At 54.3% G+C, this 14170-nt stretch overlaps 1 protein-coding gene and 1 long non-coding RNA gene across 5 annotated transcripts in view; one reads left to right on the forward strand and one right to left on the reverse strand.

The window, feature by feature from the left end:
- Window positions 1-4461, reverse strand: part of MIEF1 (mitochondrial elongation factor 1) — a 14025-nt gene extending 9564 nt beyond the window's left edge. For 2 of the 4 annotated variants that reach the window (XM_029953187.1, XM_029953184.1), the window contains exon 1: window positions 1758-1859. The gene's annotated coding sequence lies outside the window, so the exon portion shown is untranslated. Of the gene's footprint in view, window positions 1-1757; window positions 1860-1974; window positions 2060-4277 lie in introns of those variants that run through there. The other 2 variants (XM_029953186.1, XM_029953185.1) reach the window with 2 other exon arrangements.
- A 90-nt stretch (window positions 4462-4551) lies between these two features.
- Window positions 4552-6546, forward strand: LOC115303418. Its single transcript, XR_003914041.1, has 3 exons — window positions 4552-5160; window positions 5249-5441; window positions 6313-6546. It is a non-coding gene; the product is annotated as an uncharacterized LOC115303418 (long non-coding RNA).
- Window positions 6547-14170: the final 7624 nt, after the last annotated feature.

Genomic DNA, 14170 nt, shown 5'->3' on the forward strand with positions numbered 1-14170 from the left:
CCCACGGGCATCACCTCTCCCCTGGCCCTCCACTGCTAAAGGCGGGTCTGCAAGTCAACCTAAGTGGCTGAGAACCAAAAGCCCTTACATGGGGCTCCCCGCTCCCCCCGCCCACCCACTTTTCCTCTCTTTTTTTTTTAAGTAGTTTATTGTCAAATTGGTTTCCATACAACACCCAGTGCTCTTCCCCACAAGTGCCCTCCTCCATCACCACCACCTCTTTCCCCCCCTCCCCCTTCCCCTTCAACCCTCAGTTCGTTTTCAGTATTCAATAGTCTCTCAAGTTTTGCCTCCCTCTCTCTCCCCAACTCTCTTTCCCTCTTCCCCTCCCCCTGGTCCTCCATTAGGTTTCCCTGGTCTCCTGTTTTCCCTTCTGTTAAGAACAGCACCTACCCCAGCAGGCAAGCCTCACACCCCGGTGGTGGTTCCCCTTCGTTATCCTGCATCTCTCTCTCCCCGCCTCCAGCCTCAGCCAACTGGTCACCAAGCCCCACTGTTGCCACGCTGGATGCATGTGCGGCCAATGCCACCACCTCGGTCGCTCGCTGTCCTCCTGCCCGCTCCCTCTCACCACCTTACCCTCTGCACGGCCACTGCCACAATCCCTCCTCTGCGTCACTGCCCTGCTTTCCAGAGCTGTGATGGTCCTCCTCCTATCAGATGTCACAATGTCTTCACTAGGGGGGAGTCAGCGTCCTTGCACACTTGCCACCTGCCTTACACGCATGCCTTCTCCCCACAGCGGACCCAAGTTCCCAGACTACCGTTTGCACCACCGTATCTGCTCATTCCTGCCCATCTGCAGAGCAAGCTTCTATTCCTCTTGGAGGCACACCTCAAACTTTCCCTTTTCTGCAGCCATCTGTGTTCCCCTACCACCAGCCTACTCGGGCAGAATTAGGTCCTCCTCCCCATCTGCAAGCTCTGTGCAGGACCCTCTAGCACGGCGCTGCTCCTACTGGAATTCCTTTCTGTTGATCTCCACATTGGACCAAGTCCCTTGATGGACCGTATCCTTCCTCTTTACCCCAGAGCCTGCCAGAACATGCCAGGGCCATAGAAGGCCCTCTGGAAAAGTTGCTGAACTAAATACAATCATAGGCTATAGAGGGACTTCCTGTTAACCCCGGTATCAGTAGACAGAGCTAACATACCGCCTACAGAGTACCATTCCAAGTGCTGTGTGTGCACGGTCTCATCGAGTTCTCAAAATAACCGGAAAAAGTAGGTACTGTTCTCTCCATTTTACAAATGAGAAGATAGAGGCTTGGAAAAGTCTAGTGATCTGCCCTAAATCCCGCGGCTATTAGCACCAGTGCCAGGATTTGAACCCAGACACGGTCCCTTGAAGTCTGCACACTATGCTTGTTTACGGACGGTGTTATAACAGAATACAGTCCTGGTTGGGGAATGTGATCTGACACATAAGGTAACTGAATCCCCTCAGAAGGCGACAGCCTGGAACTGGGCTCTAATATTTTCAACCAGCATCTTCTAGAACACTGTCATATGTAAAATGTTCCAGGAAATAAGATGGTTGATAATCATTTGATTCTGGCCGGGCTGGGAACTCAAGGCCTGCTTTTTCTCAGTAAGGAAACTTACGTCTATGACCATCTATAATTCCTCTGTTGATTTCTAATAAAAATGGTCACTGAAAAGAAAGCATCCCCTCTCCCGGTGCCCTGTATCAAAAACAAAACAAAACAAAAGAAAGAAAGGAAGAAAAAAACCTATAGGATTAAGGGTCTACCTACCTCAGGCTTCTTACTGCATCTGTGAGGTAGGGATGGGAAAGAGGCGTGTCTGTGGAAGACACCTTTGAACTCTTTCCCTTGGAATTAGGAGGAGAGGGGAGAGGTGGGGGATCCTAAATAATCCCCCCCAATTTGCTGTGGAGGAAGACCAGGCCCTTTTCCAGCTGCCTCTCCCGGGCCTCAGGATCCTCTAGCTTCTGATTTTTCCGGAACTCACGGCGGATGGAGGCCAGGTAGAAGTCTCGATCAGTGTAGCGAAGCCCTCGGCCCTGGCGCAGCAGGGCCCGGTACAGACTGAGCACCGCCTCTCGGCTCCATGGGGCCATGGGGGACTGGCAGGGGCTGCACGTCAAGCTATAAGCAGAAGGGAAAAAAACAGAAGCCTGGAATCAGAATGAATGATAGAAGGGTCTAGAGAGACTATCTAAAAGTCAGGAGTTCTGGGGCGCCTGGGTGGCTCAGTCGGTTAAGCATCCGACTTTGGTCATGATCTCACGGTTCGTGGGTTCGAGCCCCACATCAGACTCTGTACCGACAGCTCAGAGCCTGGAGCCTGTCTTCCGATTCTGTGTCTCCCTCTCTCTCTGACCTCCCCTGCTCACGCTGTCCCTCTCTCTCTCTCTCTCTCTCTCTCTCTCTCTCTCAAAAATAAATAAAAACATTAAAAAAAAGTCAGTTCTTAATCTGGGTCTCAGAGACCTCAAGGTCACACTCTGACTTAGTGGCAGGGCTGGGAGTAGACCCCAGCCTCTCGATCGCTCTTCTGAGAGAGGACGGGTTACACTGAAGGGCCAGGGCTTGAATCCTGGCTCTGCCATTTGCCGGCCATATGACTCCAGGCAACGTACCTAACCCTTCCGAGCCTCGGGTTCCTCGGCAATAAAATGCAGATGATGTTACGTGTTAAAGAGTACCTACCACATGGGCTTATTTTGAGAACTGCATGAGATAACACACATAAAGCATCTATAACAGAACTCCACTACGGAAGGGGTGCTCTAGCGGCGGTGAACCCAGGACTCTCTGACATACTTGAATCCTGGCACCACCACTGATGCGATGATGACACTGCCAAGTTTCTTAACCTCTCTGTGCTAACCTCAGCGCTCCATCTGTAAAGTGAGGATCAAGACTGTATTCTCCCCATGTGGTGGGTATGCGGATCACATGAGTTAATGTAAGTAAATGTGTTTAGAATAGTGCTTGCGGGGCGCCTGGGTGGCTCAGTCAGTTGAGCGTCTGACTTCGGCTCAGGATATGATCTCACAGTTCGTGATTCAAGCCCTACGTCAGGCTCTGTCCTGACAGCTCAGAACCAGGAGCCTGCTCCTGATTCAGTCTGTCCCTCTCTCTCTGCCCCTCCCCTACTCATGATCTGTCTCTCAAAAATAAATGTTAAAAAAAAAATAGAACAGTGCTTGGCACATACAAAGAAGCGCTCTATCTGGGACAGCTATTACTAGTGGTACCTAGCCTGGTTTGTAGGTGCTCAATAAATATTAGATTTAGTTTTGCATAAACGCCACCATCTTCCTTGAGTAACAATAAACCTTTACACAAGTACTCACTGTCATTTGTAAAACGCTTTGTCATCCATTACCACATTTAAATTAAGGAACCCAGGAGGTGGCCAGGGGTCCTAACAATGACCGGGACCCTTACTGAGTGTTTACTATACACCACACGTTTCAAGCACACCCCACAGGACAACGATCTCATTCTGTCATCAATCCCAGTGTCCTTATGCCCATTTTAAGTGGAGGAAACTGAAGTTCCCACAGGGAAGTAACTTACCCACAGGCACAGGGCTGGAAAGGGGGGCTGCATTCCTGACCCCGCAACTCTGCCTGCCTCTGTAAGGACAGTTACCATCTGCTGGGGCCTGACCACGTAGGACACGGCTGCTCTACAAACTCTCCCAGCACAGCGCTTGGCACAGATAAGGGCCTCAAAAAAATAAGTTGGATGAAAGTAGCAAAGTCCCTTTGTGGGAGAAATGATCACCCCTATTTCAAAAATAAATGAGATAGAACGGGGGAGGTATTTGGTAAAAAGATCTGAACTTTGGGCCCAAAGTCAGTTAGCCATCAGCGTCCGGCCTCAACCAACTTTCTGCGCGAGCCAGAGCAAACCACTGTCCCTGTCCTTTTCTCCTCAACGGTAAAAGAGCTCCCCTCGGCTCCAAGGGCCTCCCGGAATGGGAGTGATGAATCCAGAAAATCAACAGGAAAAGTGCTTTATGAGGTTGGAGGCGATTGTCACGCGAGATGTTATTAACAAGGTCGATCGGAGATTGGGCAACTGAGGCTGGGCCGAGGAGAGATGGGGAGACCCCCGGGCAGGGGACAGACCGGCTCTGGAGCCCCGGGAGACTGGGGCGCGGCCCAGGAGAGGCCTCCCGGGGGAAAACTAGAGCGGGCTGGGCGAGACCCCCGCCTGGCCAGGTTTGGGGGGGACGCCAGTCGCGTCCCTGAGCAGAGGCTCGGCGAGCCCCGGGCCCCCGCTCCTCCCCTCACTCACCCGCGGACTGCGCGCGTTACCACTCCTCGGGATTCGCCTCTCGCCCGGTACCTCTCCCGGGGTCACCCACCAACATGGCCCCTTCACTTCCGGGACACGACCTTGCGCACGGAGCTGAGGGGAGGGACTGAAGGGAGCGTGGGGGCGGGCGGAGGCGGAAGGACTTCCGTTCTTCCCCTCCTAGGCCTCTCTCGGGGCGGGACTAGGAGCCTCGTCGGGCCACGCCCCCTCAGGCGGGCTCGGTCCCGCCTCCGTGCGTGACGTTCCCTAGAGACTGGTCCGCCGAGGCCGTCCGGGCCCCGCCCACCCGGAGACGACCGCGCCGCGGGCGGGAGTGCGCGGAGGACTGGTGCCTCGGTCGGCCTCGTCCTCCCGCGACCCGTCTGCGTCTGGTCGGCCCCCGCCCGCCGCCAGCCCCGTAGCCCGTCAGGGGGTCAGGTCAGACACCCAGCACCGACTGCTGATCTCGGACTGGGGCCGTGGGGACACCTGGGGAATTCTGACACTGCTGATATTCTCTGTCGTGGCTTTCAAAGCTTCTCAGATCGATTTCTTTTCTCCTCTCCGTGCTCTGCCTGCTCCCTCGGCCCTACGGCTCCCAGCAAACTCCTACCCTTGAAGGTCCACTTCAAATGTTGCCTCTGCGAGTCTTTTCCAGCACCTTCCTCATCGGGAGTCCGGCACGGGCGCCTCTTTTTGGCCGCACAGAAATGTCTACACACTGCTGTTGGGGCTCCTAACCCTTTCAACACAAATTGTATTTACTGGCAGCAGTTATTTGCCTGGCCCTGCTGTGTGCTTCTCTGCCTCTCCCCAGATCTGAGGGCACGAGCCACGCCGTCTGGAATCCCTGAGGCCCCCCCCTCCCCGACAGCGTCTCCAGGTGCCAAGTGAAGCCAAGGAGCGGGAGGAGTCAGGCCCCTGGGGACCCCCCAGTTCCAGCCGCACCACTGACTGACTTCTGCCCTCAGGCAAGGTTCCTAACCTCCGCCTGGGGCTGTTGTGAGGACTAGACGGCATCCCGCCGGAGGGGGCGGGCACTTAGGAGCCGTTACCCACCCACTCGTCGATTCTCACTGCAAGTCCTCATCTGGGGTCCCTAACGTGCAGGGCAGGGACCAGAAAGATCAGGTCGTATCTTCTAGTGGGGGACTGACACAAGTGGTGAGAGGGGATGAGAGGAGGGAGGGGAGGGTGGTGCGAGGGGGCGTTGCCCTTTTACACGGAGCGGGTGACATGTGGATCTCCCCCTTTATTGTGCCTGTCGACATCATTCCCAGCCACCTTCTTGGCCTTCAACGCCTTTGCTTTGGCTTCAGCTTTAGGAGGAGCACCATCTTTGGGAAAAGGGTCCCTGAATTCCATTGTCGCAGGGTCAGTCTGGCTTGAGAAGGACTGAATGCACCAAGCGCTGAAGGAGGGGGAATTGGTCCGGAAGCTGTTGCAGGACCCTGAGGGCGTTGGGGGGCGGGAGACAGGGGCTCAAACCACAGAGGCTGCAGCAGAGGGAGGAAGTGCTTAGATCCTGGAAGCCTTTGGTAGGTAGAGCCACTGCTCACGTAGAGTGTGAGAGAGAAGGGTCCCCACGACTTCAGGCTTCTGCCTGAGCCACTATCCTGCCACCTCCCTGCTCCGGCTTAATTAGGAGCATGTTCCATGTGTTCCCGAAGAAGGCTGTTTTCCAGGGGCCTAAGGTCTGCACTTAGATGAGGGAAGACTTCCCTGTGACATGGGGAGCACGGCAGCACTGGAGCGATGGTGAACCGCTAGGGCTTCTGGGAAAGAGACGGCCCAGTTGGGGGCCTCAAGCAGGGAGGCTTAAGACAGGGGCAGTGGCAGTGGCGTGGAGTCTGGGTTCTTAGGCTGAGTCTCGATCCCCCAGGGCCGTCTTGCCACGGGGAGACAAGAAAGTCTGCAATACTCTCCCTCGCGCTCCCAGTGGGGCAGTCCCGGCACTCACAGCCGCCTTTATGAAGCACCTCTGGTGTGCCAGCCATTTGGACTGACTACTTTACAAACATTGTATTATGTCTAGTCCCCGCGGCCCTGCTTGGAAGGCATCGTTATCCCCGTTGTATGGATGAGAAATCCAAGCCTGAGAGAAGTTCGCTCATTTCTCGGACACTGAGCCAGGCTGCTGAGAAGCTCGCGTGGAACTCGTGTGTGTCTTACACCAAAATGTGTGTTCTTCCCACTCTTCCAGGCTGCCCTACTTCTTGATAAAGAAATAATTTTGTGACCCAAATAAATCGAACTGGTGACATTTCCAGCTGGAAGACTAGATGACCTTTCATATCCCTCATGACCCTCCTGCTCTATAGAATATTATTTTTAGGAGGGAAGGGGGAGGCCCCCTGGGGGTCTGCCTTTCAGATCAGCTTCCCCATACTCTTCTGGGTCTTTTCTTTACTTTCAGACTCAGAGCACTCATTCCTGCTCCCAATGCTCCCAGGACAATGGCCGGGGGTGAGGGGGGCGTGGAGAAGTGAGGCAGGCATCTGGCACTCACTCACACCCAGGGTGCCTTTGTAGGTCTGAGACCCCTGGCAAGGAGCACTGACCCAAATGTCAGGGCTCCGCCCAGTGGGAGGGGCAAAGGGTCCTCTGGATGTCTAAGGTACTGCAGCTTTGACATAACCCCCAGGAGCACATCTGGATGTTGGCAGTGGTGTTATGGGGTCATGGACGGAGGGCAAGAGGGAAGCCCTTGTTCATCAGAGCCTGGACTCACACCAGCCGTAGACATTTAACTGTGGATGGATGAATGGATATTTTCCGGAAAGATAGAGGGACTGGGAAAGGGAGACCATTTCCCCAGTCAGAGGTCAGTCAAGTCCAGTTGAGTTTGAAAGGGGCTGTTATAGGCACGGGGCAAGTGATTTAAGTTTTATGTGCCTTGGTCTCCTCATCTGTGAGCTGGACATGGAGATAAAAGGGCTGCCTCCTTGGGCTGTTGAGGATTAAATGTGGAGGGCATTCAAGTGTCACAGGGAGCCTGACGCCTGGGAAGCACACAGTAAGTGATGGCTTGTATTATCATGAGGTGTCTCTCTCTTTCCCATACGTGGACAGGGACACAGGAATATTGGCTCACAAACAGACTTTGGAAACCCAGGACACCAGCTCCAGGGTAGGAATTCGGGGAGTCTCAAGCTGGGGACCCCGCCCCCCCCCCGGGCCCTGGAAAGCCTTGGTGGTCAAGGGTCTGGGCCCCAGAGGGCCATGGCAGGATACAAGAGCAAAATGAACACAACATTTTTGCTGACTGACCATCAGAATCCACACTTGTTGTTCCCAAGCAGTCTGTTGTTCAGCATTTAGTGAGCACCTAATATGAGCCAGGACTAGAGGCGGGAATGTAGATGTAAAACAAGCAGTTCCCATCCTCACAAAGGCCAGGGTCCAGGGCGGAGGGACAGACAGGTGCTGGCAGAGAAGCCTTCACAGGTGCTCTGGGAACCAGAAGATCCTGTGACCCTGTGAAGAAGAGGATTGGGGGAGCACCAACTGGCTAGGGAGGCGAAGGGGTGAGACCCAAAACTGGACCGTGAGTGTGCTCTAAGGGTTCCCGGGAAGGAAGTGATAGTCCACGAGGCATGCTTCAGACACTGGCACCTTTAATCTGGAATCAGTCATGGGTTCAGATCCCAGCTCTGCCATCTGACAGCTCAGTGTCCTTCAGCAATGTTCCAGACCTCTCTGAGTCTTGGTTTCTACACTTGAGAATGGGGATTAATTTAAAAAATCAGACCTTGAAATTGACTCATGCTAACTGAGATGGAGGGGAAGAGAAGCAGTATGTATCTGTGTATATATCAAGAGTATATCTGCAATGAGAATCAAAACATGACTAAGGCCTTCGTGAGCTCAGGTGATGGGGGGGAGGGGCGGCAGGAGTGGTCCAGGCAGAGGATGGACTCAAAGGAGCAGGGCCAGAGAACTCAGGAAAGAGAGGCCCGGGATGAGACTGGGGAGGAAGGCAGCAGGCCACAGCCAGGAATTTGACCCTGAGCCAACAACAGGGGAAGATCCCAGGCACGATCAGACTTCCATCTTGGAAAGAGCTGCCTGGCCCTTTTACGGAGACTAGATTGACAGGCTGAGACCTGCAGGAGGTGGGTCCGCAGGCCCTTACGGTGCCCTTAAGAGAGCCATCAGTGGACAGGAGGAGTGAGCACAGCACTTCCTGTGCCCCCACAACACTTGCACACACAACCTCCTAACCCTCATCACGGCCATGTGAGGATGAGACTGTCACTGCTCCAGGTGCCTCCAAGGAGACAGGACCTTGAAGAGCCATAGCAGCAGGACTAGGATCTGACCTCAGCTCTGGGGCTTGAACCGTAGAGGAAGTCACTGGGGGCAGGGGTGGAGGAAGAAGACAAGGAGGAGGAGCCCCTGGGGACACTGGTGTCTAAGGCCCAGGAAGCAAAGGACACTGCAGAAGACGGGGGTGTCCTCTCTGGGGGAGAGGAGGGTGTGCCCATGGAGGCCAGTGCCCCTTCCAGTTTGCCCAGTTAGGGGCTGGTCTCTGCCTGGTACAGTGAGAGCCCAGGGACTATAGAGAGTAAATGGGAAGGTGGAAAGGGAGACCTTGACTTTGTTGGCAGGGGGAAGGTGAGATGAGAGGCCAGTTGAAGGAAAATCAGTCGGATTGGGGTGGTGTGCTGGTACCTGTTCCAAAGGAGGAGCAGAGGGGTTGGAAGTGACAGAAAGAGTGAGCCCTTACAGGAGTGAAGTCCCAGATGCCGCTTATGGCGTGGGAGGGGGGGCACGCAGGGCAGCCCCAGGCTTCCCTAAGGGAGGCAGAGGGGCTGAGTACCAGCCTCCTGGGTCTTTCTAGCCTCAAGCTACTTACTTTGCCCAGCAAGATGCCTTACAAACTTGAGACCCTCTTTGGAAGTGCTTGTTGCTTTGAATGGGAGGGAAATGGCTACTGAACTACCAGACAGAAAGCTCACTCCAGCCCACCCCCAACCTCCCAGCCCTCCCAGGGGAGGACCAAGGTGGAGTAAGGGTGCCGACACTCTTTTTACCTGCACTGATGGGGTAATGGAGGCGTTGGCAGTGACCGTAACTGGCTCAGCGAAGCTCCGGGATGTGAACCTGCCAGGGACCCGGAAATCACTCTCAGAGAGAGCCGCCTCCCTCCTGATGGAGTTTGCTGTCATCAGATGTCATCGATCCTGTATTCACCAGACCAGAACCTGATATCCCTGGATGGGAGCAAGGCTCCCCCATTAGCCTGTGAAATCGTTGCTGCCCGCGTAGTGCCAGGTGGTGTTGAAAAGGGCACAGGGACTGTAAGCTCCTTCACCCAATACCCTCCCCTTGGCAGGCAGCAGGCGCGGGGGCTGGCCCGGCAGATGTGCAGGCGCAGAGCCCAGAGCTCAGCTCTCCCACCTCCCGCGTGTGCCACCTCTGTGAGGTTCAGAACGTAGGAGAAGGGTGGGGAGGCTGAGTACAGTGCCCAGCCCAGAGCAGTGGCTCAGTGATGTCCGTCGGTGTCCCCTTACATCCTTTATACCCAGTGGTCCCCCTGGATGTCAGTGACCCACTTTACAGATGAGGCTGCACCACTCGGGCTGATTACGGCCTCCATCTCCTCCAGGGGCAAACAGGCTCATATGCCGGACTGTTCTCCTCGCTCTGCAAAGAGCTTTGTAAGACCTAGAAAATTATGAGACAGGTTTCCAGATTTGCTTAAATGCTTACGAGATCTGGCAGCATTCAGTTCCCCTCTTCTGCTAAGGAGCAACTGTGACCCCTGGACATTTGCATGGCAGCCTGTGTGGGCTGGCGGTACAGTGGCCCTGCCAGGAGGGTGGATTGGCAGGGTGTGGGGGGGACTGGAAGAGGCAGAAAGGGGAGCAAGGTATGATTTCTGTATTTCCAGGTCAGAGTCTGAGGTGTATGGTAAAAAGTAAGACAAGATCTATTCCAGAGGATGCACAGAGCTTGGGATGACCCTGACTGTGGATTTGAGGAGGAGTTGTGATATTTGCACATGTTCTTGGTCCTTTGAGCCTTAGAACTTGACCCAGCAATGTCCTGGCACTGGGCTGGTCGGCAGAACAGACTTTCATCCCCCAGGAGTCTGGGCAGCCCTACAGCCGGCACTGGCCGGAGAATGGGAGGGCCCTATCCAAATACAGCTCCGTGATGGGAAAGCCGTTCTCACATCGGAAGATGCTCAGAGGAAGAAACGAGCCAGAAGAGCAGGTGGAAACAGGCGCCCGAGGCCCTTTGTTCTCAGATCTATGAGGTGAAACCCGGACCATCCTGTCTGTGTTCGGTAACTATTTTTTATAACTAATTTTTTTTAACATTTATTCATTTTTTGAAAGACCAAGATAGACAGTTGAGCAGGGAAGGACAGAAAGAGAGGGAAACACAGAAGGTGAAGCAGGCTACAGGCTCTGAGCTGTCAGCACAGAGCCCGAAGTGGGGCTTGAACCTACGAACAGTGAGATCATGACCTGAGCCAAAATTGGATGTCCCTCCAATTGACTGAGCCACCTAGATGCCCCTCTTCTTTTTTTAAAAACTGTTTTCTTATTATTTTGAGGGGGGGAGCAGAGAGAGAGAGAGAGAGAGATAGCATGTGAGAAGGAGGGAGGGAGGGGCAGAGAGAGGGAGACGGAGAATCCTAAGCAGGTTCTGTGCTGTCAGCACAGAGCCTGATGTGGGGCTTGATCCCACGAACCCGTGAGATCCTGCTCAGTAACTTCTAAGGGTGTTGGCGACACCACCTGGCAAAGCCACCCACTGACGCAGAGCGGTGGGTCTCTGGCCTCAGTGACTCGGAGGGGGACCAATGAACCCCGACTAAGGAAGGTGGTGGCCCTAGTCTGCCAGGGTGCAGGGGTCTTTGGGACCTGACCAGGGACGTGCCAGTGGGTGGGCATCAACATCTACCGCTATTACTGAGGCAAGTGGGGCTGGGAGACGGCCGCCTGAGGAAGGGCGAGCTGTCACATGCACACCAGGTCAGGACACATCAGCGGGATTCGGGGAGGCCTGCAGGGCCTGGGCAGAGTGCTGGGGACACAACTTTGAGGAAGTCACACCCAGCCCCCTTGGGCAGGCAACAGAGGTGCTCATCTCCCAAGCTCCGCCGCGTCCTGTGCAAGCTCCTCATCCGCCAAAGGGGAGAAGAGCCGGAGCCCTTGGCGCTGCGCACCTTCAATGCCCGGACGTGCCCCTGGCACCGCCTTCAGCATTTTGTGTATTTCCTCGTCTCGGATTTCTTTTCTCTTTATAATGTTCTGTGATTCTATTTTATATATTTACCCCCTTCCGTTCTGCGGCATATGCTTTATACGCTGCCTTAGATCCCACTGGCTCCAGGTGGAAGAAAGGAAGGAAGGGAAGGAGGGAAGGCAGGCCAGCGCCGCCGGTTGCGGACATGCCTCGCTCCCCCACTAGGAGGCAGCACAGCACCGTGTGAAGGGCGGTGGGGAGGCCCTGGTCCTAAATCCCACAGGGAGCTGCGTGCCTTTGAGCAATTTATATCCTTAATCTCCCCAAATCCTAGCCTCCCCACCCCCACAACCTTGCAGGCTGGTAAGGCATAACCACCCCCCCCAATACCATCACCAAGTGATGTGTGCCAAGTGCCTGGCACGTACACAGTAGATGTTCAATGGTTGTACACTCCTTCTGCCATGGCCCTTAACCACGGGAGTGATTCCGCATACCAGGGGACATTTGACAATGTCTGGGGACATGTGTGGTTGTCACACTTGGGGGAGTGGACTCATCTAGTAAGTAGGGGCCAGGAATGTGCTGCTAACACCCTGAAATGCACAGGACAGGTCCCCAACACAGAATTATCTGGCCACAATGTCACTAGTGCGAAGGTCAAGAAACCCTGGCCTACTAGCACATGGATTTTGAGCTCACGGCCTGACAGCCTGCAGTCAGTGAGTGAGTGCGGGGTTGAGCTGAAAGGTAAGTAGCGGCAGAAGAGGCATGGATACGGAGGGTGGGACCAGGGGTGACAAACTAGACAAACTCCATTGTCACGGAGTGGAGTCGCTCGCCTGACTGCATTAGCATGGGGGCTTCCTGAGAGAGGAATTCCTAATCAGATTGCTTTAAATGCTGGAGACCAAGGGGACCTTTCAAGAGCTCTCTAATTTTTTTAATGTTTCTTTTTGAGAGAGAGAGCGAGCGAGTAGGGGAGGGGCAGAGAGAGAGGGAGACACAGAATCTGAAACAGGCTCCAGGCTCTGAGCTGTCAGCACAGAACCCAGTGCAGGGCTTGAACTTATGAACCGCGAGAACACGACCTGGGCCAAAGTTGGATGCTTCACAGACTGAGCCACCCAGGCGCCCCACGAGAGCTTTCTAGAACTGAGTGCCCCCGCTTTGGAGCCTCTGCCTCAGGACGTTGTCACAATGGGCTGGAATGACAGGGGTCAGGAAGTTTTCTGCTTCCTACAAATCTCAAGAATTTGTTGTTTCTTCTTCCCACCGCCAACCTGCACCCCAGACCCTGGCCAATATTTGTAGAACCAAATGGCAAAGAGTCTAAAAGTCCCATTACTGGATAGCAGTGGACTGGCTGGCAGATCGGGGAATGGAGACAGCTACTTTTGACTAGTTGATGGACGGTCACGTGGATAAGGGTCTGGCCTTATCCCATGTGAACTTCTAGAAAGCAGAGCATCCAAACTGGGGCCTGGCATGAGGCTTGCTGGGTCTTTAGAAAGGTCACCAGGCGGGACATGCTGAAGGTTCTCATTACGGCATGGGGACTGATTCAGTGTGATACTCAGAGGAAGTGACCAGTCTTGGTCAAGTCAGGAGGCATGGCCACAGCCAATCCTGTGGGCAAGGCCCTGCAGGGGAGGAAGTTTGGGCCATAGGACACCTACTGCCCTCAGATGGGCAGGTAGGTTGTTTGGGCAGGGTTCAAGGGGCAGGATCTCTGGGAAGTGGGGGTATTGGACAGCATAGGAGACAGTCCTGGGTTCAAATCCCAGTGCCTCCACTTATAAGCAGCATTCCCTTGTTAGTTGCTCATTCCCCAAATAGGTGTTGAGTTGTGCCAGGAACTTTGCTCCCATGTGTGGGAGACAACACACAAAAGCAGGCAATCCTGAGACCATGTGGAAAGGGCAGCACGGGAGACGTCCGAGAAATACCGGGAGCCCCCAGGGTCAGCACCTAATCTGGGTGCTGGGAGGGAGCAGTGGGGGCCTTCCCAGCAAGGCCTCCCAGAAATCCGGACGCATGGGGGTGAAAGTGAGCAAGAGTTAGAAACAAAACGGCGGAGAAGGTTCTGAGCCAAGAGAAGAGTGTGCATGAACTAGAAGGTTTTCTTGGGATGAGTTAGAATGTTTTTGGTTATAAATAGCAGAAAGCCCACCTCAAAGTGTCTTTCACAAACAGAATTTGTTGGCTCGTGTAACTGAGAAGTCCGAGCAGTGGGTTTTTGGTGAGACCTCACACCAGCCCATGCTATCACCTCTATGCTCCCCCGTCTCCTTTTATTTCTGGTGGTGAGGGCTCTTTCCTCATCATTCTTTTTTTTTTTTAATATTTATTTATTTTGGGGAGAGTGCACTCGGGGGACAACAGGAGCCACGGAGGATCTGAAGCAGGCTCTATGCTGACAGCAGCAAGCCCGATGCAGGGCTTGAACTCATGAACCATGAGATCATGACCTGAGCCCCAGTCCGACACTTAACTGACTGAACCACCCAGACACTCCTCCCCATCATTCTTGAGGAAAGAACTTCTTTTCCAGAAGCTTCCAGCAATTTCTGTATCACTAATCTGTATTGGGCAACTTGTCCATCCCTAAAATAATCGCCCTGACCAGGCAGTGGACTGGTGGAACCTCTCAGGGCTCCCTTAGGAGTTGGGTGTGTGCATGTGCGAGT

This window comes from Suricata suricatta, chromosome 10, assembly GCF_006229205.1.
Source record: "Suricata suricatta isolate VVHF042 chromosome 10, meerkat_22Aug2017_6uvM2_HiC, whole genome shotgun sequence".
Classification (NCBI taxonomy): Eukaryota; Metazoa; Chordata; class Mammalia; order Carnivora; family Herpestidae; genus Suricata; species Suricata suricatta.